At 45.6% G+C, this 23,459-nt stretch overlaps 13 non-coding genes across 13 annotated transcripts; all 13 read left to right on the top strand.

Annotated features, from left to right (window-relative positions):
- Positions 1-8,788: 8,788 nt before the first annotated feature.
- trnae-uuc (transfer RNA glutamic acid (anticodon UUC)) lies at positions 8,789-8,860 on the top strand. Its single transcript has one exon. It is a non-coding gene; the product is annotated as a tRNA-Glu (tRNA).
- Positions 8,861-9,728: 868 nt separating this feature from the next.
- Positions 9,729-9,800, top strand: trnae-cuc (transfer RNA glutamic acid (anticodon CUC)). The gene has a single exon. It is a non-coding gene; the product is annotated as a tRNA-Glu (tRNA).
- An 885-nt stretch (positions 9,801-10,685) lies between these two features.
- trnae-uuc (transfer RNA glutamic acid (anticodon UUC)) lies at positions 10,686-10,757 on the top strand. Its single transcript has one exon. It is a non-coding gene; the product is annotated as a tRNA-Glu (tRNA).
- Positions 10,758-11,625: 868 nt separating this feature from the next.
- trnae-cuc (transfer RNA glutamic acid (anticodon CUC)) lies at positions 11,626-11,697 on the top strand. Its single transcript has one exon. It is a non-coding gene; the product is annotated as a tRNA-Glu (tRNA).
- An 885-nt stretch (positions 11,698-12,582) lies between these two features.
- On the top strand, positions 12,583-12,654 carry trnae-uuc (transfer RNA glutamic acid (anticodon UUC)). The gene has a single exon. It is a non-coding gene; the product is annotated as a tRNA-Glu (tRNA).
- An 868-nt stretch (positions 12,655-13,522) lies between these two features.
- Positions 13,523-13,594, top strand: trnae-cuc (transfer RNA glutamic acid (anticodon CUC)). The gene has a single exon. It is a non-coding gene; the product is annotated as a tRNA-Glu (tRNA).
- Positions 13,595-14,492: 898 nt separating this feature from the next.
- Positions 14,493-14,564, top strand: trnae-cuc (transfer RNA glutamic acid (anticodon CUC)). Its single transcript has one exon. It is a non-coding gene; the product is annotated as a tRNA-Glu (tRNA).
- An 885-nt stretch (positions 14,565-15,449) lies between these two features.
- Positions 15,450-15,521, top strand: trnae-uuc (transfer RNA glutamic acid (anticodon UUC)). The gene has a single exon. It is a non-coding gene; the product is annotated as a tRNA-Glu (tRNA).
- An 868-nt stretch (positions 15,522-16,389) lies between these two features.
- trnae-cuc (transfer RNA glutamic acid (anticodon CUC)) lies at positions 16,390-16,461 on the top strand. Its single transcript has one exon. It is a non-coding gene; the product is annotated as a tRNA-Glu (tRNA).
- An 885-nt stretch (positions 16,462-17,346) lies between these two features.
- On the top strand, positions 17,347-17,418 carry trnae-uuc (transfer RNA glutamic acid (anticodon UUC)). The gene has a single exon. It is a non-coding gene; the product is annotated as a tRNA-Glu (tRNA).
- A 1,825-nt stretch (positions 17,419-19,243) lies between these two features.
- On the top strand, positions 19,244-19,315 carry trnae-uuc (transfer RNA glutamic acid (anticodon UUC)). Its single transcript has one exon. It is a non-coding gene; the product is annotated as a tRNA-Glu (tRNA).
- Positions 19,316-20,183: 868 nt separating this feature from the next.
- On the top strand, positions 20,184-20,255 carry trnae-cuc (transfer RNA glutamic acid (anticodon CUC)). The gene has a single exon. It is a non-coding gene; the product is annotated as a tRNA-Glu (tRNA).
- A 1,845-nt stretch (positions 20,256-22,100) lies between these two features.
- Positions 22,101-22,172, top strand: trnae-uuc (transfer RNA glutamic acid (anticodon UUC)). The gene has a single exon. It is a non-coding gene; the product is annotated as a tRNA-Glu (tRNA).
- Positions 22,173-23,459: the final 1,287 nt, after the last annotated feature.

The following is a 23,459-nucleotide window of genomic DNA, read 5'->3' on the forward strand; positions in this document are numbered from 1 at the left end:
GTGTCTGATTTTTGGGGGAGGGGACTGTGTCTGATTTTTGGAGGAGGGGACTGTGTCAGATTTTTGGGGGAGGGGACTGTGTCAGATTGTGGAGGGAGGGGACTGTGTCTGATTTTTGGGGGAGGGGACTGTGTCTGATTTTTGGAGGAGGGGACTGTGTCAGATTGTGGGGGGAGGGGACTGTGTCTGATTTTTGGGGGAGGGGACTGTGTCTGATTTTTGGGGGAGGGGACTGTGTCTGATTTTTGGGGGAGGGGACTGTCTCAGATTGTGGGGGGAGGGGACTGTGTCTGATTTTTGGGGGAGGGGACTGTGTCTGATTGTGGGAGGAGGGGACTGTGTCTGATCCTATTCATTCAATTCGGTGGGATCTGATAATATGCGTTTAATTCGCTGGGATCTGATCCCATGCCTTTAATTCGATGTGATTTGATCCCATTCAATTAATTCTCTGGGATATGATCCCATGCCTTTAATTAACTGGAATCTGATCCCATTCATTTAATTTGCTGAGATCTGATTCCAACCATCTAATTGGCTGCGATCTCATCCCATGCTTTTAATTCGCTGGGATCTGATCCCATGTTTTTAACTCACTGGGTTTTGATCCCATTCCATAATTTTCTGCGATCTGATCACATTCCTTTAATTCTCTGGAATCTGATCACATTCCTTTAATTCACTGGGATCTGATCCCATTCCATAATTCTCTGCGATCTGATCACATTCCATAATTCTCTGCGATCTGATCACATTGCTTTAATTCATTGGGATCTAATCACATTTCTTTAATTCCATGGGATCCGATCACATTTCTTTAATTCCATGGGATCCGATCCCATGCCTTTAATCCACTGGATCTGATCCCATTCCTTTAATTCACTGGGATCTGATCCCATGCATTGAATCCATTGGATCTGATCCCATTCCTTTAATTCACTGGGAGCTGATCCCATTCCTTTAATTCACTGGGATCTGATCCCATGCATTTAATCCATTGGATCTGATCCCATTCCTTTAATTCACTGGGATCTGATCCCATTCCTTTAATTCACTGGGAGCTGATCCCATTCCTTTAATTCACTGGGATCTGATCCCATTCCTTTCGGCCGTCCTGTGCTCAGTGGATTGGAATACAGTTACTGAGCCAGCAGTAACTGGATGAAACACCAGTTCCAAAACATTGACGGGACGAATGGGCTAGAATGTAAATCTAATTATCACGATGTAAGGGAAAATCACTGATAACGTGACCTCCTCTTCAAGACATTTTATAAGCATCCTGACTTTGCAGGGCATGACACAGGTTTTCCCCTCCCTCACCGGCTCCCGAGCAACGTTAACTTTTAGCACACCACAAAACTCAGTTTGTTGATATAAGAACATAAGAACATCAGAAATAGGAGCAGGAGTAGGCCATATGGCCCCTCGAACCTGCTTCACCATTCAATCAGATCATGGCTCAGCTTCGACCTCAACTCCACTTTCCCGCCCGATTCTCATATCGCTTGATTCCACTAGAGTCCAAAATCTATTCATCTCAGCCGTGAAAATATTCAATAATCTGCACCCAAAGGCAAATCAGGACAAGGAAAAGAAACGGACCAAACACTTCCCACAAGGCCCAAGAGACAAGCTGGCGGGTGGAAAGTGACGAGTTATTTGAAGAATGAAGAGGCGCTTAAAAGAGATCAACTTACAAGGTGGTAGTTTACAAGGGGGCAGTTTACACGAGAGCAGGTTACAAGGGATCAGTTTACAAGGGGGCAGTTTACACGAGAGCAGGTTACAAGGGATCAGTTTACAAGGGGCTGTTTACACGAGAGCAGGTTACAAGGGATCAGTTTACAAGGGGCTGTTTACACGAGAGCAGGTTACAAGGGATCAGTTTACAAGGGGGCAGTTTACACAAGAGCAGGTGACAAGGGATCAGTTTACAAGGGGCAGTTTACACGAGAGCAGCTTGCAAGGGATCAGTTTACAAGGGGCTGTTTAAAAGAGAGCAGTTTAAAAGGGATCAGTTTACAGGGATCAGTTTACAATGGATCAGTTTACAAAGGGTCAGTTTACAATGGGGCAGTTTACGAGTGATCAGTTTACAAGGGGGCAATTTACAAGGAGGCAGTTTACAACGGGGCAGTTTAAAAGGGGACAGTTTACAAGGGAACAGTTTACAAGACGCAGTTTACAAGGGATCTGTTTACAAGAGATCAGCTTACAAGGCATCATTTTACAAGGAGGCAGTTTTTAAGGCACCAGTTTATAAGGGAAGAGTTTACAAGGGAACAGTTTACAAGGGATCAGTTTACAAGGGAACAGTTTATAAGGGATCAGTTTACAAGGGATCAGTTTACAAGGGAACAATTTATAAGGGGAAAGTTTACAAGGGATCAGTTGACAAGGGAACGGTTTATAAGGGGACAGTTTACAAGGGATCAGTTTACAAGGGAACAATTTATAAGGGGAAAGTTTACAAGGGATCAGTTTACAAGGGGGTAATTTACAAGGGAGCAGTTTACAAGGGAGCATTATACAAGGGATCAAGTTACAAGTGGGCAGTTTACAAGGGACCAATTTACAAGGGATCAGTTTACAAGGGACCAGTTTATAAGGGAGCAGTTTACAACGGATCCATTTACAAAGGGGCGGTTTGCAAGGGATCATTTTACAAGGGGACAGTTTACAAGGGAGCAGCTGCCAAGAGGGCAGTTTAAAAGGGAGCAGTTTACAAGGGTTGAGTTTAAAAGGGACGTTATCATAAGTGACCAGGACACTTATGATAAAGTGAGCATTACCCATGAATGCCAACCTGAGCAGTGATACCTGGTAAAGATAGGAGGGTGGCTCCATGTTAGAGGTGTGTTTGGGAAACAAGTACTGTGTCCACCACGGTCAGTACCATACTGCTAATCTACCCTAATCTGATAGACATTCCATCTCAAAAGCCAGGCCATCAATCAAAAGCTAGCAGGATCCTGATCCTGAAGGTTCACCTTACTGTTTGGATCTAGCAGCCGTGAATAACAATCAATTAGATCTGTTTGTGCTGGAAGCCAGAGTGTGTTCCCTTGCAGTGCCCACCCTTCTCGCCCTGAGTACCACTCGGACTGTGTCCAGCAGTGTGTGGAGTACGTCCGAATGAAGAATGAAGATTCCATAAGAAAGGTAGAGTCATAGAACCACAGAAAGTTACGGCATAGAAGGACGTCATTCGGCCCATTGCGTCCGTGCCGGCAGAAAAAGAGCTCTCCAGCTTGATCCCACTTTCCAGCACATGGTCCGTAGCCCTGTAGGTTACGGCATTTCAAGTGTGCATCCAATTACTTTGCCAATGATTTGAGGGTTTCTGCCTCCACCACTCTTTCAGGCAGTGAGTTCCAGACCTCCACCACCCTCTGGGTAAAAAAAAAATTCTCCTCAGCTGCCGACTAATCCGCAGACCAATTACTTTAAAGCTATGCCCCCTGATCACTGACCCCTCTACTAAGGGAAAAAGGTCCTCCCTATCCACTCTATCTAGTCCCATCATAATTTTACATACCTAAATTAAATCTCCCAATTAGCCTCCTTTGTTCCAAAGAAAACAGCCCCAGCCTATCCAATCTTTTCTCATAGCTAAAATTCTCAAGCCCTGGCAACATCCTCGTAAATCTTCTCTGTAGCCTCTCTAGTGCAATCACATATTTCCTGTAATGTAGTGACGAGAACTGTACGCAGTACTCAAGCTGTGGACTAACCAATGTTTTATACATTTCCAGCATAACCTCCCTGCTCTAATATTCTATGCCACGGCTAATAAAGGGAAGTATTCCGTATGCCTTTTTAACCAGCTTATCGACTTGTCCTGCTACTTTCAGGATCTGTGGACATGCACTCCAAGGTCCCTTTTGTTTCTCAATATCCTACCATTTATTGTGTACTCCCTTACCTTGTTTGACCTCCCCAAATGCATTACCTCACACTTCCCTGGATTGAATTCTATTTGCCACTTTTCTGCCCACCTGACCAGTCCATCGATATCGTCTTGCAGACTATAGCTTTCCTCCTCACTACCAAACTCACAGCCAATTTTTATATCGTCTGCAAACTTCTTGATCAAGCCCCCCACATTCAAGTCCAAATCATTAATATATACCACAAAAAGCAAGGGACCTAGTACTGAGCCTTGTGGTAACCCACTGGAAACAGCCTTCCAATCACGAAAAAAACCATCAACCATTACCCTTTGTTCTTACCACTGAGCCAATTCTGGAGCAACTAGCCCCTTTCCCTTGGATTCCATGGGCTTTTACTTTGTTAACCAGTCTGCCATGTGGGACCTTGTCAAAAGCCTTGCAAAAATCCATGTACACTACATCGTATATGTTACCCTGATCAACCCTCCTTGTTAAGTGCACAAAAAATTGAATCAAATTATTTAGACACAAACTTCCCTTAACAAATCCATGCTGAATGTCCTTGATTAACCTGTGCCTTTCTAAATGACGATTATGCTGTCCCTCAGAATCGATTCCAATCATTTGCCCACCATCGAGGTTACACTCACTGGTTTTTAATTACTCGGTCTTTCTGTTTCTCGCTTTTTAAACAACCGTACAACATTAGCATTCCTGCAATCCTCTGGCCGAGCCAGTGAGGATTGGAAAGTGATAGTCAAAGCCTCCGTTATTTCCTCCCTTGCTTCTCTTAACAGCCTGAAATGCATTCCATCCGGGCCTGGCGGTTTATCTACTTTCATAAATGCTAAACCCCTTAATACTTCCTCTCTCACTATGTTAATCCCATCCATTATTTCACACTCATTCTTAATTTCAATCTCTGCATCATTCCCTGTTTTTGTGAAGAAACATGCAAAGTATTAATTGAGAACCATACCCATATCTTCCATCTCCACACATATGTTAACTTTTCGATCTCTAATAGACCTTATAGGGTCTTCAAAAGACTTGGTGTTCTCCCGTGGACTCCTCAAGTCAGACTGGCAGCATTCAAAACCGGAGTGCCTGAGAAGCACGGTTTGTGAGGCCAGGAAAGGTTTAACGAGAATCACGTTCTGCTGTAATTTTCTACAGCATTCTGGAGATCAGGCAATCCTGAACAACATAATCTAGAAACAAAAGAATGAGAGACTATCCCAGTCTCCACCCTGACTGCCTGAGGTCCTTTAGCAGATTGGTGATTGTCCAGTAATGTGAGCAAGTTGATTGATTTGTTAACTCCCCAACTCCTGATGATATTCTGGACTACCTACGTGTGGATCATCCACTCGTCAGGGTGGATTACAAGTTAGCTGAGTGTGCCGACTGTTTTATTGTCCATCCCGACCAAAATTGGCACCAAGAATATCAACCCATGCTTCAAGCACCAATGGGAAGTAACGTGTCATGTTGACAGAGGTACCGGGTCTGGGCCCCTCCCTGTTTGTAGGCGCTCCGGACTACTGTCAAATTGTGTGTCTGGAGGCGCAGTGACTTACGCCGCATCAAGTCTGAAGGTATATAATGTCTTATTGTAGCATTCAAACCTTGAGCCTGTTGAAATGCCAAGTGAACTCATCCATATCGATTGGCCTAGAAGTCCATTGATCCTGAATGTAGCCTCCCACCCATATCGAAGCTGAACAGCCTGATGGCTGCAGCACCAATACCTGGAGAACACTGTGATCTCAGGACCAGCAGCTCTAGTTCAGATGCTGTGACAAAGGAGGCCTGTGGAAACTTAATTGATGGAGCAAGGCTTAACTGGTGAAATATCCCCAACAGTTCGTCCTTCTGGAGGAAGAAGATGACTATGACTATCACTCACTCGCTCTCAGTGTGGATGGTCGAAGATACTGATCTCAACTGCCAGTTTGCCCATTAGTAGCTGGTTGCTTTGATGGTCAAACCAAACTACATTATGAAAACATGAAGGCTCAAGGAGCTAATGCATTGGATGCTCACTAATTCTGGTCTCCGAGGCCCAAGTGTCCCGAGTGATCCATTTCCACATGGAAGTAGTAGAAATGGCTCATCCATCCACATCTGTGGTGGGCTATCAAAGGCAGGAATCACTGCTTGGAGAGGGAGAGCTGGAGAGGGCCTTGAAGGTTACTTGTTGCGTGCTCCCTGCTTTCCAGGTCCTAATCTGGAAAGACGGGCTAACATGACACAAAGACATTGCAGTCCGGCGAAAGCTTTGAAAAGACTGCTGTCCCTGAAAGGGCCTGTAGATGGGGTGGGCTCAGCTGCAAAGTGAGACAGTGTCTCCTTGCATGCCAATCCGGGAATGCCTGAAAGTTCTGCTGGAGATGCTTGTACCCTGAAGCAGCTCCTCCACTCGCTCGCCACAGAAGCCCTCAGCATCTAAGGACATCTGCAGTGGTTGTTGCTGCAGTTACTGAAGGAACTCCAAGATGCGCAGCCAAGCTAAGTGGTGATACAAGATCCACTGGACGATAGACCCTGCTCCTTTATTAATGGCAGCCACACAACCTGCTGCTGCAGTGATGCTCTCTGAAAGTGGTCCTCACTCTGTGGCAGGGATTGCTCCCTCAATTCACCTGTGAGGCATTATCCTGCAATAAGTAAAGCTGGCCACTATGGATTTGGTGGTGGAGAACACGAATATGCGTCAAACACTGAAGGAAGCTCCGCCAAACCCACATGTCCCACTATTTGGATTGTGGTGGGTGGAACAGGACTAGTTTCCTGAGCGATGACTTTCCCTCTGATGCTTTCACGACTGAAGTTCAGCAGTTGGATCAGTGAACTGAAAAGTGTGAAGCAGGTTGGCGGAGGCACTATAGACGCTGTCTACATTGGCCACAACCGGAGGGTGCTGATCAAGACAGACCAAACGGCCCTGGAGTTTGGTAGATCGCATCCAGCAAAGGTCGATGGCTGAGACCTTTGCAAGACCCCAATAAAGACTCAATTCTCCAGGTGCAGGGACTTCCAGAACCTCCAGTTTCAGACTCTGCGTCACACATGTGTTGAATACATGAATAAGCCTCAGTGACTGGAGGTTGTGGTCGGACTCAGGCTCCCAACTGGACTTCCGAAGGTGGGAAGCCGCCAAGCAGCTTCTGTGGGCTGAACCGACAGAGAAGGTTCATAACGGGATGCAACCAACAGAGTACTCTTTGTCGTCCAGTACTTCCCCGGAGCGGAGAAACTACGCCATGTTCTCCGCAGCCTTCAACATGTCATCAATGACGACGAACACCTCGCTATGGCCATCCCCACACCTCCACTACTCGCCTTCAAACAGCCACCCAACCTCAAACAGACCATCGTTCGCAGCAAATTACCTAGCTTTCAAGAGAACAGCGTCCACGACACCACACAACCCTGCCACGGTAACCTCTGCAAGACATGCCAGATCATCGACACAGATACCACCATCACACGAGAGGACACCACCCACCAGGTGCATGGTTCATACTCCTGTGACTCGGCCAACGTTGTCTACCTCATACGTTTCAGGAAAGGATGACCCAGAGCATGGTACATTGGCGAGACCATGCAGACGCTGCGACAACGGATGAACGGACACCGCGCAACAATCGCCAAACAGGAGGGTTCCCTCCCAGTCGGGGAACACTTCAGCAGTCATGGACATTCATCCACCGACCTTCGGGCAAGCGTACTCCAAGGCGGCCTTCGAGACACACGACAACGCAAAATCGTCGAGCAGAAATTGATAGCCAAGTTCCGCACCCATGAGGACGGCCTCAACCGGGATCTTGGGTTCATGTCACGCGACACGTTACCCCACCAGCGAACAAATGTTATCTGTTTTTAATATAACGGGTCAGTTGCTGTCTTTTCTATGTTTCTACCTCTCTATCTCTGTTTATTTTTGTTTGTTTTTTTTTTGGTGATTTGTATATTCTGAGACCTTGCAGGTAACAACTGTCTGTCTGCACACTGATTGCCTTGGCAACGGGCAGTTGAAAAAACTGTCTGTAATCATCAAGCAATGTTCTGTGAATTATAAATGCGATTTCATTTCGAGGATTTCATTTCGTTCACCTGAGGAAGGAGGAAGCCTCCGAAAGCTTGCGAATTTAAAATAAAATTGTTGGACTATAACTTGGTGTTGTAAAATTGTTTACATTTCTTTAAAATGTGTTGACACTGATCAAAGTTTGTGGGAAGATTTTTGTTGCCATTTCTCCCAAGATTCAGAAAAGACCTGTTGCTTGTCACTTTAATTGTCGCCAACCTTTAACTGTAGCTCACAGTGTCAGAACAGTAACTGTTCTCATTAGCCATTTATGTCTCTCCTGGCACGACATCTCCTTAACAACACCAACTAATCACAGCACCTCTTTCTTCAAATTGAATTCCAGTGTAAAAAATGAGCGTTTTCAAAGCTGAGGAAGATGTGCAAGATTGGAAGGAGTGTGCGACTGGAGATAATGGGCCTGAGGCAGTGAGAACATCTCTTGAACATTATCAGTACCTGAAAGGAGGGAGATGAGATCTTTGAGTTTATTTCTCCTGGCATCAGCAAAACCCATCGTCCCTCAATGCCCAACATCTTTCATCCATTTCGAGTGCATGCCGACCCGAACTTGGTGCTGTCATTGTCTGAACAAGTGTTTCATGTTCTTCGATGACCGTCGCAGACACGATGGGCCGAATGGCCTCCTTCTGTGCCCTGAATGTTCTGTGTTTCTATGTACGAAAAGAAAATGCCATTTTGGCCGAGCAGCTTGTTTGGGGAGAAAGGGACGTGAAATGCAGAGACAAATAGGAAAAAGAGGCTTGGACTGATGGCCTGCAAGATCGTGCCATGTGCTTCCCTGGTGGTCTAGTGGTTAGGATTCGGCGCTTTCACCGCCGCGGCCCGGGTTCGATTCCCGGTCAGGGAACGTTATTTGCAAAGTGCTGTTCGTTCTGATGCCAGTGATTGCTCCTGATCGCTATCAGTTTTACACTGCTGTGGTTGCAACAAGGGGCTGCCCATCATTCCTTTATCTCACAACCCATTAGAGTGACACACAATGTACTTTCTTGCCTTCTGTAAAATGCCAGTATTTATTTTTAAAGAGTCGTGACGCTGATCAAAGTTTGTGGGAAGGTTTTTGTTGCCATTTCCAACAGATTTGGAAAAGATCTGCTGCCTGACACTCTAATTGTCGCCAACCTTTAACTATAGCTCACAGTGTCAGAACAGTCACTGTTTTTTAAACTTTTATGTCTCTTCTGCCACTACATCTCCTTAACAACACCAGCTGATCACAGCACCGCTTTCTTCAAAATGAGGCCCAGTGTAAAAAAAAATGCACGGTTTCAAAGCGAAGGGAGGTGTGCAAGATTGGAAGGAGTGTGCGACTGGATATAATGGGCCTGAGGCAGTGAGAACATCTCTTGAGCATAAAGACATTCAGTATCTGAAAGAAGCAGGCTGATGAGCTCTTTCAGTTTATTTATCCTGGCATCTGCAAAACCCATCGTCTCTCAAAGTCCATCATTTTTCATCCATTTTGTGTGCATGCCTACCCGAACTTGGTGCTGTCATTGTCTGAACCAGTGTTTTATGTTGTTCGATGACCGTCACAAACACGATGGGCCGAATGGCCTCCCACTGTGCCGTGAATGTTCTATGTTCCAATGTGCTAAAAGAAAATGCCATTTTGGGCGAGCAGCTTTTTTTTGGATCGAAAGAGACCTGAATTTCAAAGGGACAATTAGGAAAGAAAAGGTTGGACTCCTCTCTCGCATGCATCAGCCGTAGCTTCCCTGGTGGTCTAGTGGTTAGGATTCGGCGCTCTCACCGCCGCGGCCCGGGTTCGATTCCCGGTCAGGGAAGATTGCTTTCTTGGTGCTTGTCGTTCTGGTGCCAACGAATGTCCCATCACTGAGCCCAATGCTTGCTCCTGATCAACATTAGCTTTTTCGCCAACATAAATGCTAATCGAGCAGCGGGCAGCCGATCATTCTTTAATCTAACAAGCCATCAGAGCGACATACAATGCACTTTCATGCCTTCTGTAAAATGCCTACATTTCTTTAAAATGTGTTGACGCTGATCAAAGTTTGTGGGAAGATTTTTGTTGCCATTTCTCCCAAGATTCGGAAAAGACCTGTTGCTTGTCACTTTAATTGTCGCCAACCTTTAACTGTAGCTCACAGTGTCAGAACAGTAACTGTTCTCATTAGCCATTTATGTCTCTCCTGGCACGACATCTCCTTAACAACACCAACTAATCACAGCACCTCTTTCTTCAAATTGAATTCCAGTGTAAAAAATGAGCGTTTTCAAAGCTAAGGAAGATGTGCAAGATTGGAAGGAGTGTGCGACTTGAGATAATGGGCCTGAGGCAGTGAGAACATCTCTTGAACATTATCAGTACCTGAAAGGAGGGAGATGAGATCTTTGAGTTTATTTCTCCTGGCATCAGCAAAACCCATCGTCCCTCAATGTCCAACATCTTTCATCCATTTCGAGTGCATGCCGACCCGAACTTGGTGCTGTCATTGTCTGAACAAGTGTTTCATGTTCTTCGATGACCGTCGCAGACACGATGGGCCGAATGGCCTCCTTCTGTGCCCTGAATGTTCTGTGTTTCTATGTACGAAAAGAAAATGCCATTTTGGCCGAGCAGCTTGTTTGGGGAGAAAGGGACGTGAAATGCAGAGACAAATAGGAAAAAGTGGCTTGGACTGATGGCCTGCAAGATCGTGCCATGTGCTTCCCTGGTGGTCTAGTGGTTAGGATTCGGCGCTTTCACCGCCGCGGCCTGGGTTCGATTCCCGGTTAGGGAACGTTATTTGCAAAGTGCTGTTTGTTCTGATGCCAGTGATTGCTCCTGAGCGCGATCAGTTTTACACTGCTGTGGTTGCAACAAGGGGCTGCCCATCATTCCTTTATCTCACAACCCATTAGAGTGACACACAATGTACTTTCTTGCCTTCTGTAAAATGCCAGTATTTATTTTTAAAGAGTCGTGACGCTGATCAAAGTTTGTGGGAAGGTTTTTGTTGCCATTTCTAACAGATTTGGAAAAGATCTGCTGCCTGACACTCTAATTGTCGCCAACCTTTAACTATAGCTCACAGTGTCAGAACAGTCACTGTTTTTTCGACTATTATGTCTCTTCTGCCACTACATCTCCTTAACAACACCAGCTGATCACAGCACCGCTTTCTTCAAAATGAGGCCCAGTGTAAAAAAAAATGCACGGTTTCAAAGCGAAGGGAGGTGTGCAAGATTGGAATGAGTGTGCGACTGGATATAATGGGCCTGAGGCAGTGAGAACATCTCTTGAGCATAAAGACATTCAGTATCTGAAAGAAGCAGGCTGATGAGCTCTTTCAGTTTATTTATCCTGGCATCTGCAAAACCCATCGTCTCTCAAAGTCCATCATCTTTCATCCATTTTGTGTGCATGCCTACCCGAACTTGGTGCTGTCATTGTCTGAACCAGTGTTTTATGTTGTTCGATGACCGTCACAAACACGATGGGCCGAATGGCCTCCCACTGTGCCGTGAATGTTCTATGTTCCAATGTGCTAAAAGAAAATGCCATTTTGGGCGAGCAGCTTTTTTTTGGATCGAAAGAGACCTGAATTTCAAAGGGACAATTAGGAAAGAAAAGGTTGGACTCCTCTCTCGCATGCATCAGCCGTAGCTTCCCTGGTGGTCTAGTGGTTAGGATTCGGCGCTCTCACCGCCGCGGCCCGGGTTCGATTCCCGGTCAGGGAAGATTGCTTTCTTGGTGCTCGTCGTTCTGGTGCCAACGAATGTCCCATCACTGAGCCCAATGCTTGCTCCTGATCAACATTAGCTTTTTCGCCAACATAAATGCGAATCGAGCAGCGGGCAGCCGATCATTCTTTAATCTAACAAGCCATTGGAGCGACATACAATGCACTTTCATGCCTTCTGTAAAATGCCTACATTTCTTTAAAATGTGTTGACGCTGATCAAAGTTTGTGGGAAGATTTTTGTTGCCATTTCTCCCAAGATTCGGAAAAGACCTGTTGCTTGTCACTTTAATTGTCGCCAACCTTTAACTGTAGCTCACAGTGTCAGAACAGTAACTGTTCTCATTAGCCATTTATGTCTCTCCTGGCACGACATCTCCTTAACAACACCAACTAATCACAGCACCTCTTTCTTCAAATTGAATTCCAGTGTAAAAAATGAGCGTTTTCAAAGCTAAGGAAGATGTGCAAGATTGGAAGGAGTGTGCGACTGGAGATAATGGGCCTGAGGCAGTGAGAACATCTCTTGAACATTATCAGTACCTGAAAGGAGGGAGATGAGATCTTTGAGTTTATTTCTCCTGGCATCAGCAAAACCCATCGTCCCTCAATGCCCAACATCTTTCATCCATTTCGAGTGCATGCCGACCCGAACTTGGTGCTGTCATTGTCTGAACAAGTGTTTCATGTTCTTCGATGACCGTCGCAGACACGATGGGCCGAATGGCCTCCTTCTGTGCCCTGAATGTTCTGTGTTTCTATGTACGAAAAGAAAATGCCATTTTGGCCGAGCAGCTTGTTTGGGGAGAAAGGGACGTGAAATGCAGAGACAAATAGGAAAAAGTGGCTTGGACTGATGGCCTGCAAGATCGTGCCATGTGCTTCCCTGGTGGTCTAGTGGTTAGGATTCGGCGCTTTCACCGCCGCGGCCTGGGTTCGATTCCCGGTTAGGGAACGTTATTTGCAAAGTGCTGTTTGTTCTGATGCCAGTGATTGCTCCTGAGCGCGATCAGTTTTACACTGCTGTGGTTGCAACAAGGGGCTGCCCATCATTCCTTTATCTCACAACCCATTAGAGTGACACACAATGTACTTTCTTGCCTTCTGTAAAATGCCAGTATTTATTTTTAAAGAGTCGTGACGCTGATCAAAGTTTGTGGGAAGGTTTTTGTTGCCATTTCTAACAGATTTGGAAAAGATCTGCTGCCTGACACTCTAATTGTCGCCAACCTTTAACTATAGCTCACAGTGTCAGAACAGTCACTGTTTTTTCGACTATTATGTCTCTTCTGCCACTACATCTCCTTAACAACACCAGCTGATCACAGCACCGCTTTCTTCAAAATGAGGCCCAGTGTAAAAAAAAATGCACGGTTTCAAAGCGAAGGGAGGTGTGCAAGATTGGAATGAGTGTGCGACTGGATATAATGGGCCTGAGGCAGTGAGAACATCTCTTGAGCATAAAGACATTCAGTATCTGAAAGAAGCAGGCTGATGAGCTCTTTCAGTTTATTTATCCTGGCATCTGCAAAACCCATCGTCTCTCAAAGTCCATCATCTTTCATCCATTTTGTGTGCATGCCTACCCGAACTTGGTGCTGTCATTGTCTGAACCAGTGTTTTATGTTGTTCGATGACCGTCACAAACACGATGGGCCGAATGGCCTCCCACTGTGCCGTGAATGTTCTATGTTCCAATGTGCTAAAAGAAAATGCCATTTTGGGCGAGCAGCTTTTTTTTGGATCGAAAGAGACCTGAATTTCAAAGGGACAATTAGGAAAGAAAAGGTTGGACTCCTCTCTCGCATGCATCAGCCGTAGCTTCCCTGGTGGTCTAGTGGTTAGGATTCGGCGCTCTCACCGCCGCGGCCCGGGTTCGATTCCCGGTCAGGGAAGATTGCTTTCTTGGTGCTCGTCGTTCTGGTGCCAACGAATGTCCCATCACTGAGCCCAATGCTTGCTCCTGATCAACATTAGCTTTTTCGCCAACATAAATGCGAATCGAGCAGCGGGCAGCCGATCATTCTTTAATCTAACAAGCCATTGGAGCGACATACAATGCACTTTCATGCCTTCTGTAAAATGCCTACATTTCTTTAAAATGTGTTGACGCTGATCAAAGTTTGTGGGAAGATTTTTGTTGCCATTTCTCCCAAGATTCGGAAAAGACCTGTTGCTTGTCACTTTAATTGTCGCCAACCTTTAACTATAGCTCACAGTGTCAGAACAGTCACTGTTTTTTAGACTTTTATGTCTCTTCTGCCACTACATCTCCTTAACAACACCAGCTGATCACAGCACCGCTTTCTTCAAAATGAGGCCCAGTGTAAAAAAAAATGCACGGTTTCAAAGCGAAGTGAGGTGTGCAAGATTGGAAGGAGTGTGCGACTGGATATAATGGGCCTGAGGCAGTGAGAACATCTCTTGAGCATAAAGACATTCAGTATCTGAAAGAAGCAGGCTGATGAGCTCTTTCAGTTTATTTATCCTGGCATCTGCAAAACCCATCGTCTCTCAAAGTCCATCATCTTTCATCCATTTTGTGTGCATGCCTACCCGAACTTGGTGCTGTCATTGTCTGAACCAGTGTTTTATGTTGTTCGATGACCGTCACAAACACGATGGGCCGAATGGCCTCCCACTGTGCCGTGAATGTTCTATGTTCCAATGTGCTAAAAGAAAATGCCATTTTGGGCGAGCAGCTTTTTTTTGGATCGAAAGAGACCTGAATTTCAAAGGGACAATTAGGAAAGAAAAGGTTGGACTCCTCTCTCGCATGCATCAGCCGTAGCTTCCCTGGTGGTCTAGTGGTTAGGATTCGGCGCTCTCACCGCCGCGGCCCGGGTTCGATTCCCGGTCAGGGAAGATTGCTTTCTTGGTGCTCGTCGTTCTGGTGCCAACGAATGTCCCATCACTGAGCCCAATGCTTGCTCCTGATCAACATTAGCTTTTTCGCCAACATAAATGCGAATCGAGCAGCGGGCAGCCGATCATTCTTTAATCTAACAAGCCATTGGAGCGACATACAATGCACTTTCATGCCTTCTGTAAAATGCCTACATTTCTTTAAAATGTGTTGACGCTGATCAAAGTTTGTGGGAAGATTTTTGTTGCCATTTCTCCCAAGATTCGGAAAAGACCTGTTGCTTGTCACTTTAATTGTCGCCAACCTTTAACTGTAGCTCACAGTGTCAGAACAGTAACTGTTCTCATTAGCCATTTATGTCTCTCCTGGCACGACATCTCCTTAACAACACCAACTAATCACAGCACCTCTTTCTTCAAATTGAATTCCAGTGTAAAAAATGAGCGTTTTCAAAGCTAAGGAAGATGTGCAAGATTGGAAGGAGTGTGCGACTGGAGATAATGGGCCTGAGGCAGTGAGAACATCTCTTGAACATTATCAGTACCTGAAAGGAGGGAGATGAGATCTTTGAGTTTATTTCTCCTGGCATCAGCAAAACCCATCGTCCCTCAATGCCCAACATCTTTCATCCATTTCGAGTGCATGCCGACCCGAACTTGGTGCTGTCATTGTCTGAACAAGTGTTTCATGTTCTTCGATGACCGTCGCAGACACGATGGGCCGAATGGCCTCCTTCTGTGCCCTGAATGTTCTGTGTTTCTATGTACGAAAAGAAAATGCCATTTTGGCCGAGCAGCTTGTTTGGGGAGAAAGGGACGTGAAATGCAGAGACAAATAGGAAAAAGTGGCTTGGACTGATGGCCTGCAAGATCGTGCCATGTGCTTCCCTGGTGGTCTAGTGGTTAGGATTCGGCGCTTTCACCGCCGCGGCCTGGGTTCGATTCCCGGTTAGGGAACGTTATTTGCAAAGTGCTGTTTGTTCTGATGCCAGTGATTGCTCCTGAGCGCGATCAGTTTTACACTGCTGTGGTTGCAACAAGGGGCTGCCCATCATTCCTTTATCTCACAACCCATTAGAGTGACACACAATGTACTTTCTTGCCTTCTGTAAAATGCCAGTATTTATTTTTAAAGAGTCGTGACGCTGATCAAAGTTTGTGGGAAGGTTTTTGTTGCCATTTCTAACAGATTTGGAAAAGATCTGCTGCCTGACACTCTAATTGTCGCCAACCTTTAACTATAGCTCACAGTGTCAGAACAGTCACTGTTTTTTCGACTATTATGTCTCTTCTGCCACTACATCTCCTTAACAACACCAGCTGATCACAGCACCGCTTTCTTCAAAATGAGGCCCAGTGTAAAAAAAAATGCACGGTTTCAAAGCGAAGGGAGGTGTGCAAGATTGGAATGAGTGTGCGACTGGATATAATGGGCCTGAGGCAGTGAGAACATCTCTTGAGCATAAAGACATTCAGTATCTGAAAGAAGCAGGCTGATGAGCTCTTTCAGTTTATTTATCCTGGCATCTGCAAAACCCATCGTCTCTCAAAGTCCATCATCTTTCATCCATTTTGTGTGCATGCCTACCCGAACTTGGTGCTGTCATTGTCTGAACCAGTGTTTTATGTTGTTCGATGACCGTCACAAACACGATGGGCCGAATGGCCTCCCACTGTGCCGTGAATGTTCTATGTTCCAATGTGCTAAAAGAAAATGCCATTTTGGGCGAGCAGCTTTTTTTTGGATCGAAAGAGACCTGAATTTCAAAGGGACAATTAGGAAAGAAAAGGTTGGACTCCTCTCTCGCATGCATCAGCCGTAGCTTCCCTGGTGGTCTAGTGGTTAGGATTCGGCGCTCTCACCGCCGCGGCCCGGGTTCGATTCCCGGTCAGGGAAGATTGCTTTCTTGGTGCTCGTCGTTCTGGTGCCAACGAATGTCCCATCACTGAGCCCAATGCTTGCTCCTGATCAACATTAGCTTTTTCGCCAACATAAATGCGAATCGAGCAGCGGGCAGCCGATCATTCTTTAATCTAACAAGCCATTGGAGCGACATACAATGCACTTTCATGCCTTCTGTAAAATGCCTACATTTCTTTAAAATGTGTTGACGCTGATCAAAGTTTGTGGGAAGATTTTTGTTGCCATTTCTCCCAAGATTCGGAAAAGACCTGTTGCTTGTCACTTTAATTGTCGCCAACCTTTAACTGTAGCTCACAGTGTCAGAACAGTAACTGTTCTCATTAGCCATTTATGTCTCTCCTGGCACGACATCTCCTTAACAACACCAACTAATCACAGCACCTCTTTCTTCAAATTGAATTCCAGTGTAAAAAATGAGCGTTTTCAAAGCTAAGGAAGATGTGCAAGATTGGAAGGAGTGTGCGACTGGAGATAATGGGCCTGAGGCAGTGAGAACATCTCTTGAACATTATCAGTACCTGAAAGGAGGGAGATGAGATCTTTGAGTTTATTTCTCCTGGCATCAGCAAAACCCATCGTCCCTCAATGCCCAACATCTTTCATCCATTTCGAGTGCATGCCGACCCGAACTTGGTGCTGTCATTGTCTGAACAAGTGTTTCATGTTCTTCGATGACCGTCGCAGACACGATGGGCCGAATGGCCTCCTTCTGTGCCCTGAATGTTCTGTGTTTCTATGTACGAAAAGAAAATGCCATTTTGGCCGAGCAGCTTGTTTGGGGAGAAAGGGACGTGAAATGCAGAGACAAATAGGAAAAAGAGGCTTGGACTGATGGCCTGCAAGATCGTGCCATGTGCTTCCCTGGTGGTCTAGTGGTTAGGATTCGGCGCTTTCACCGCCGCGGCCCGGGTTCGATTCCCGGTCAGGGAACGTTATTTGCAAAGTGCTGTTCGTTCTGATGCCAGTGATTGCTCCTGATCGCTATCAGTTTTACACTGCTGTGGTTGCAACAAGGGGCTGCCCATCATTCCTTTATCTCACAACCCATTAGAGTGACACACAATGTACTTTCTTGCCTTCTGTAAAATGCCAGTATTTATTTTTAAAGAGTCGTGACGCTGATCAAAGTTTGTGGGAAGGTTTTTGTTGCCATTTCTAACAGATTTGGAAAAGATCTGCTGCCTGACACTCTAATTGTCGCCAACCTTTAACTATAGCTCACAGTGTCAGAACAGTCACTGTTTTTTAGACTTTTATGTCTCTTCTGCCACTACATCTCCTTAACAACACCAGCTGATCACAGCACCGCTTTCTTCAAAATGAGGCCCAGTGTAAAAAAAAATGCACGGTTTCAAAGCGAAGGGAGGTGTGCAAGATTGGAATGAGTGTGCGACTGGATATAATGGGCCTGAGGCAGTGAGAACATCTCTTGAGCATAAAGACATTCAGTATCTGAAAGAAGCAGGCTGATGAGCTCTTTCAGTTTATTTATCCTGGCATCTGCAAAACCCATCGTCTCTCAAAGTCCATCATTTTTCATCCATTTTGTGTGCATGCCTACCCGAACTTGGTGCTGTCATTGTCTGAACCAGTGTTTTATGTTGTTCGATGACCGTCACAAACACGATGGGCCGAATGGCCTCCCACTGTGCCGTGAATGTTCTATGTTCCAATGTGCTAAAAGAAAATGCCATTTTGGGCGAGCAGCTTTTTTTTGGATCGAAAGAGACCTGAATTTCAAAGGGACAATTAGGAAAGAAAAGGTTGGACTCCTCTCTCGCATGCATCAGCCGTAGCTTCCCTGGTGGTCTAGTGGTTAGGATTCGGCGCTCTCACCGCCGCGGCCCTGATTTGATTCCCGGTCAGGGAAGATTGCTTTCTTGGTGCTCGTCGTTCTGGTGCCAACGAATGTCCCATCACTGAGCCCAATGCTTGCTCCTGATCAACATTAGCTTTTTCGCCAACATAAATGCTAATCGAGCAGCGGGCAGCCGATCATTCTTTAATCTAACAAGCCATTAGAGCGACATACAATGCACTTTCATGCCTTCTGTAAAATGCCTACATTTCTTTAAAATGTGTTGACGCTGATCAAAGTTTGTGGGAAGATTTTTGTTGCCATTTCTCCCAAGATTCGGAAAAGACCTGTTGCTTGTCACTTTAATTGTCGCCAACCTTTAACTGTAGCTCACAGTGTCAGAACAGTAACTGTTCTCATTAGCCATTTATGTCTCTCCTGGCACGACATCTCCTTAACAAGACCAACTAATCACAGCACCTCTTTCTTCAAATTGAATTCCAGTGTAAAAAATGAGCGTTTTCAAAGCTAAGGAAGATGTGCAAGATTGGAAGGAGTGTGCGACTGGAGATAATGGGCCTGAGGCAGTGAGAACATCTCTTGAACATTATCAGTACCTGAAAGGAGGGAGATGAGATCTTTGAGTTTATTTCTCCTGGCATCAGCAAAACCCATCGTCCCTCAATGCCCAACATCTTTCATCCATTTCGAGTGCATGCCGACCCGAACTTGGTGCTGTCATTGTCTGAACAAGTGTTTCATGTTCTTCGATGACCGTCGCAGACACGATGGGCCGAATGGCCTCCTTCTGTGCCCTGAATGTTCTGTGTTTCTATGTACGAAAAGAAAATGCCATTTTGGCCGAGCAGCTTGTTTGGGGAGAAAGGGACGTGAAATGCAGAGACAAATAGGAAAAAGAGGCTTGGACTGATGGCCTGCAAGATCGTGCCATGTGCTTCCCTGGTGGTCTAGTGGTTAGGATTCGGCGCTTTCACCGCCGCGGCCCGGGTTCGATTCCCGGTCAGGGAATGTTATTTGCAAAGTGCTGTTTGTTCTGATGCCAGTGATTGCTCCTGATCGCTATCAGTTTTACACTGCTGTGGTTGCAACAAGGGGCTGCCCATCATTCCTTTATCTCACAACCCATTAGAGTGACACACAATGTACTTTCTTGCCTTCTGTAAAATGCCAGTATTTATTTTTAAAGAGTCGTGACGCTGATCAAAGTTTGTGGGAAGGTTTTTGTTGCCATTTCCAGCAGATTTGGAAAAGATCTGCTGCCTGACACTCTAATTGTCGCCAACCTTTAACTATAGCTCACAGTGTCAGAACAGTCACTGTTTTTTAGACTTTTATGTCTCTTCTGCCACTACATCTCCTTAACAACACCAGCTGATCACAGCACCGCTTTCTTCAAAATGAGGCCCAGTGTAAAAAAAAATGCACGGTTTCAAAGCGAAGTGAGGTGTGCAAGATTGGAAGGAGTGTGCGACTGGATATAATGGGCCTGAGGCAGTGAGAACATCTCTTGAGCATAAAGACATTCAGTATCTGAAAGAAGCAGGCTGATGAGCTCTTTCAGTTTATTTATCCTGGCATCTGCAAAACCCATCGTCTCTCAAAGTCCATCATCTTTCATCCATTTTGTGTGCATGCCTACCCGAACTTGGTGCTGTCATTGTCTGAACCAGTGTTTTATGTTGTTCGATGACCGTCACAAACACGATGGGCCGAATGGCCTCCCACTGTGCCGTGAATGTTCTATGTTCCAATGTGCTAAAAGAAAATGCCATTTTGGGCGAGCAGCTTTTTTTTGGATCGAAAGAGACCTGAATTTCAAAGGGACAATTAGGAAAGAAAAGGTTGGACTCCTCTCTCGCATGCATCAGCCGTAGCTTCCCTGGTGGTCTAGTGGTTAGGATTCGGCGCTCTCACCGCCGCGGCCCGGGTTCGATTCCCGGTCAGGGAAGATTGCTTTCTTGGTGCTCGTCGTTCTGGTGCCAACGAATGTCCCATCACTGAGCCCAATGCTTGCTCCTGATCAACATTAGCTTTTTCGCCAACATAAATGCGAATCGAGCAGCGGGCAGCCGATCATTCTTTAATCTAACAAGCCATTGGAGCGACATACAATGCACTTTCATGCCTTCTGTAAAATGCCTACATTTCTTTAAAATGTGTTGACGCTGATCAAAGTTTGTGGGAAGATTTTTGTTGCCATTTCTCCCAAGATTCGGAAAAGACCTGTTGCTTGTCACTTTAATTGTCGCCAACCTTTAACTGTAGCTCACAGTGTCAGAACAGTAACTGTTCTCATTAGCCATTTATGTCTCTCCTGGCACGACATCTCCTTAACAAGACCAACTAATCACAGCACCTCTTTCTTCAAATTGAATTCCAGTGTAAAAAATGAGCGTTTTCAAAGCTAAGGAAGATGTGCAAGATTGGAAGGAGTGTGCGACTGGAGATAATGGGCCTGAGGCAGTGAGAACATCTCTTGAACATTATCAGTACCTGAAAGGAGGGAGATGAGATCTTTGAGTTTATTTCTCCTGGCATCAGCAAAACCCATCGTCCCTCAATGCCCAACATCTTTCATCCATTTCGAGTGCATGCCGACCCGAACTTGGTGCTGTCATTGTCTGAACAAGTGTTTCATGTTCTTCGATGACCGTCACAAACACGATGGGCCGAATGGCCTCCCACTGTGCCGTGAATGTTCTCTGTTCCAATGTGCTAAAAGAAAATGCCATTTTGGGCGAGCAGCTTTTTTTTGGATCGAAAGAGACCTGAATTTCAAAGGGACAATTAGGAAAGAAAAGGTTGGACTCCTCTCTCGCATGCATCAGCTGTAGCTTCCCTGGTGGTATAGTGGTTTGGATTCGGCGCTCTCACCGCCGCGGCCCGTGTTCGATTCCCGGTCAGGGAAGATTGCTTTCTTGGTGCTCGTCGTTCTGGTGCCAACGAATGTCCCATCACTGAGCCCAATGCTTGCTCCTGATCAACATTAGCTTTTTCGCCAACATAAATGCTAATCGAGCAGCGGGCAGCCGATCATTCTTTAATCTAACAAGCCATTGGAGCGACATACAATGCACTTTCATGCCTTCTGTAAAATGCCTACATTTCTTTAAAATGTGTTGACGCTGATCAAAGTTTGTGGGAAGATTTTTTTTGCCATTTCTCCCAAGATTCGGAAAAGACCTGTTGCTTGTCACTTTAATTGTCGCCAACCTTTAACTGTAGCTCACAGTGTCAGAACAGTAACTGTTCTCATTAGCCATTTATGTCTCTCCTGGCACGACATCTCCTTAACAAGACCAACTAATCACAGCACCTCTTTCTTCAAATTGAATTCCAGTGTAAAAAATGAGCGTTTTCAAAGCTAAGGAAGATGTGCAAGATTGGAAGGAGTGTGCGACTGGAGATAATGGGCCTGAGGCAGTGAGAACATCTCTTGAACATTATCAGTACCTGAAAGGAGGGAGATGAGATCTTTGAGTTTATTTCTCCTGGCATCAGCAAAACCCATCGTCCCTCAATGCCCAACATCTTTCATCCATTTCGAGTGCATGCCGACCTGAACTTGGTGCTGTCATTGTCTGAACAAGTGTTTCATGTTCTTCGATGACCGTCGCAGACACGATGGGCCGAATGGCCTCCTTCTGTGCCCTGAATGTTCTGTGTTTCTATGTACGAAAAGAAAATGCCATTTTGGCCGAGCAGCTTGTTTGGGGAGAAAGGGACGTGAAATGCAGAGACAAATAGGAAAAAGAGGCTTGGACTGATGGCCTGCACGATCATGCCATGTGCTTCCCTGGTGGTCTAGTGGTTAGGATTCGGCGCTTTCACCTCCGCGGCCTGGGTTCGATTCCCGGTCAGGGAACGTTATTTGCAAAGTGCTGTTTGTTCTGATGCCAGTGATTGCTCCTGATCGCTATCAGTTTTACACTGCTGTGGTTGCAACAAGGGGCTGCCAATCATTCCTTTATCTCACAACCCATTAGAGTGACACACAATGTACTTTCTTGCCTTCTGTAAAATGCCAGTATTTATTTTTAAAGAGTCGTGACGCTGATCAAAGTTTGTGGGAAGGTTTTTGTTGCCATTTCTAACAGATTTGGAAAAGATCTGCTGCCTGACACTCTAATTGTCGCCAACCTTTAACTATAGCTCACAGTGTCAGCACAGTCACTGTTTTTTTCGACTTTTATGTCTCTTCTGCCACTACATCTCCTTAACAACACCAGCTGATCACAGCACCGCTTTCTTCAAAATGAGGCCCAGTGTAAAAAAAAATGCACGGTTTCAAAGCGAAGTGAGGTGTGCAAGATTGGAAGGAGTGTGCGACTGGATATAATGGGCCTGAGGCAGTGAGAACATCTCTTGAGCATAAAGACATTCAGTATCTGAAAGAAGCAGGCTGATGAGCTCTTTCAGTTTATTTATCCTGGCATCTGCAAAACCCATCGTCTCTCAAAGTCCATCATCTTTCATCCATTTTGTGTGCATGCCTACCCGAACTTGGTGCTGTCATTGTCTGAACCAGTGTTTTATGTTGTTCGATGACCGTCACAAACACGATGGGCCGAATGGCCTCCCACTGTGCCGTGAATGTTCTATGTTCCAATGTGCTTAAAGAAAATGCCATTTTGGGCGAGCAGCTTTTTTTTGGATCGAAAGAGACCTGAATTTCAAAGGGACAATTAGGAAAGAAAAGGTTGGACTCCTCTCTCGCATGCATCAGCCGTAGCTTCCCTGGTGGTCTAGTGGTTAGGATTCGGCGATCTCACCGCCGCGGCCCTGATTTGATTCCCGGTCAGGGAAGATTGCTTTCTTGGTGCTCGTCGTTCTGGTGCCAACGAATGTCCCATCACTGAGCCCAATGCTTGCTCCTGATCAACATTAGCTTTTTCGCCAACATAAATGCTAATCGAGCAGCGGGCAGCCGATCATTCTTTAATCTAACAAGCCATTAGAGCGACATACAATGCACTTTCATGCCTTCTGTAAAATGCCTACATTTCTTTAAAATGTGTTGACGCTGATCAAAGTTTGTGGGAAGATTTTTGTTGCCATTTCTCCCAAGATTCGGAAAAGACCTGTTGCTTGTCACTTTAATTGTCGCCAACCTTTAACTGTAGCTCACAGTGTCAGAACAGTAACTGTTCTC

This window comes from Heptranchias perlo, chromosome 2 (genome assembly GCF_035084215.1).
Source record: "Heptranchias perlo isolate sHepPer1 chromosome 2, sHepPer1.hap1, whole genome shotgun sequence".
Lineage (NCBI taxonomy): Eukaryota > Metazoa > Chordata > Chondrichthyes > Hexanchiformes > Hexanchidae > Heptranchias > Heptranchias perlo.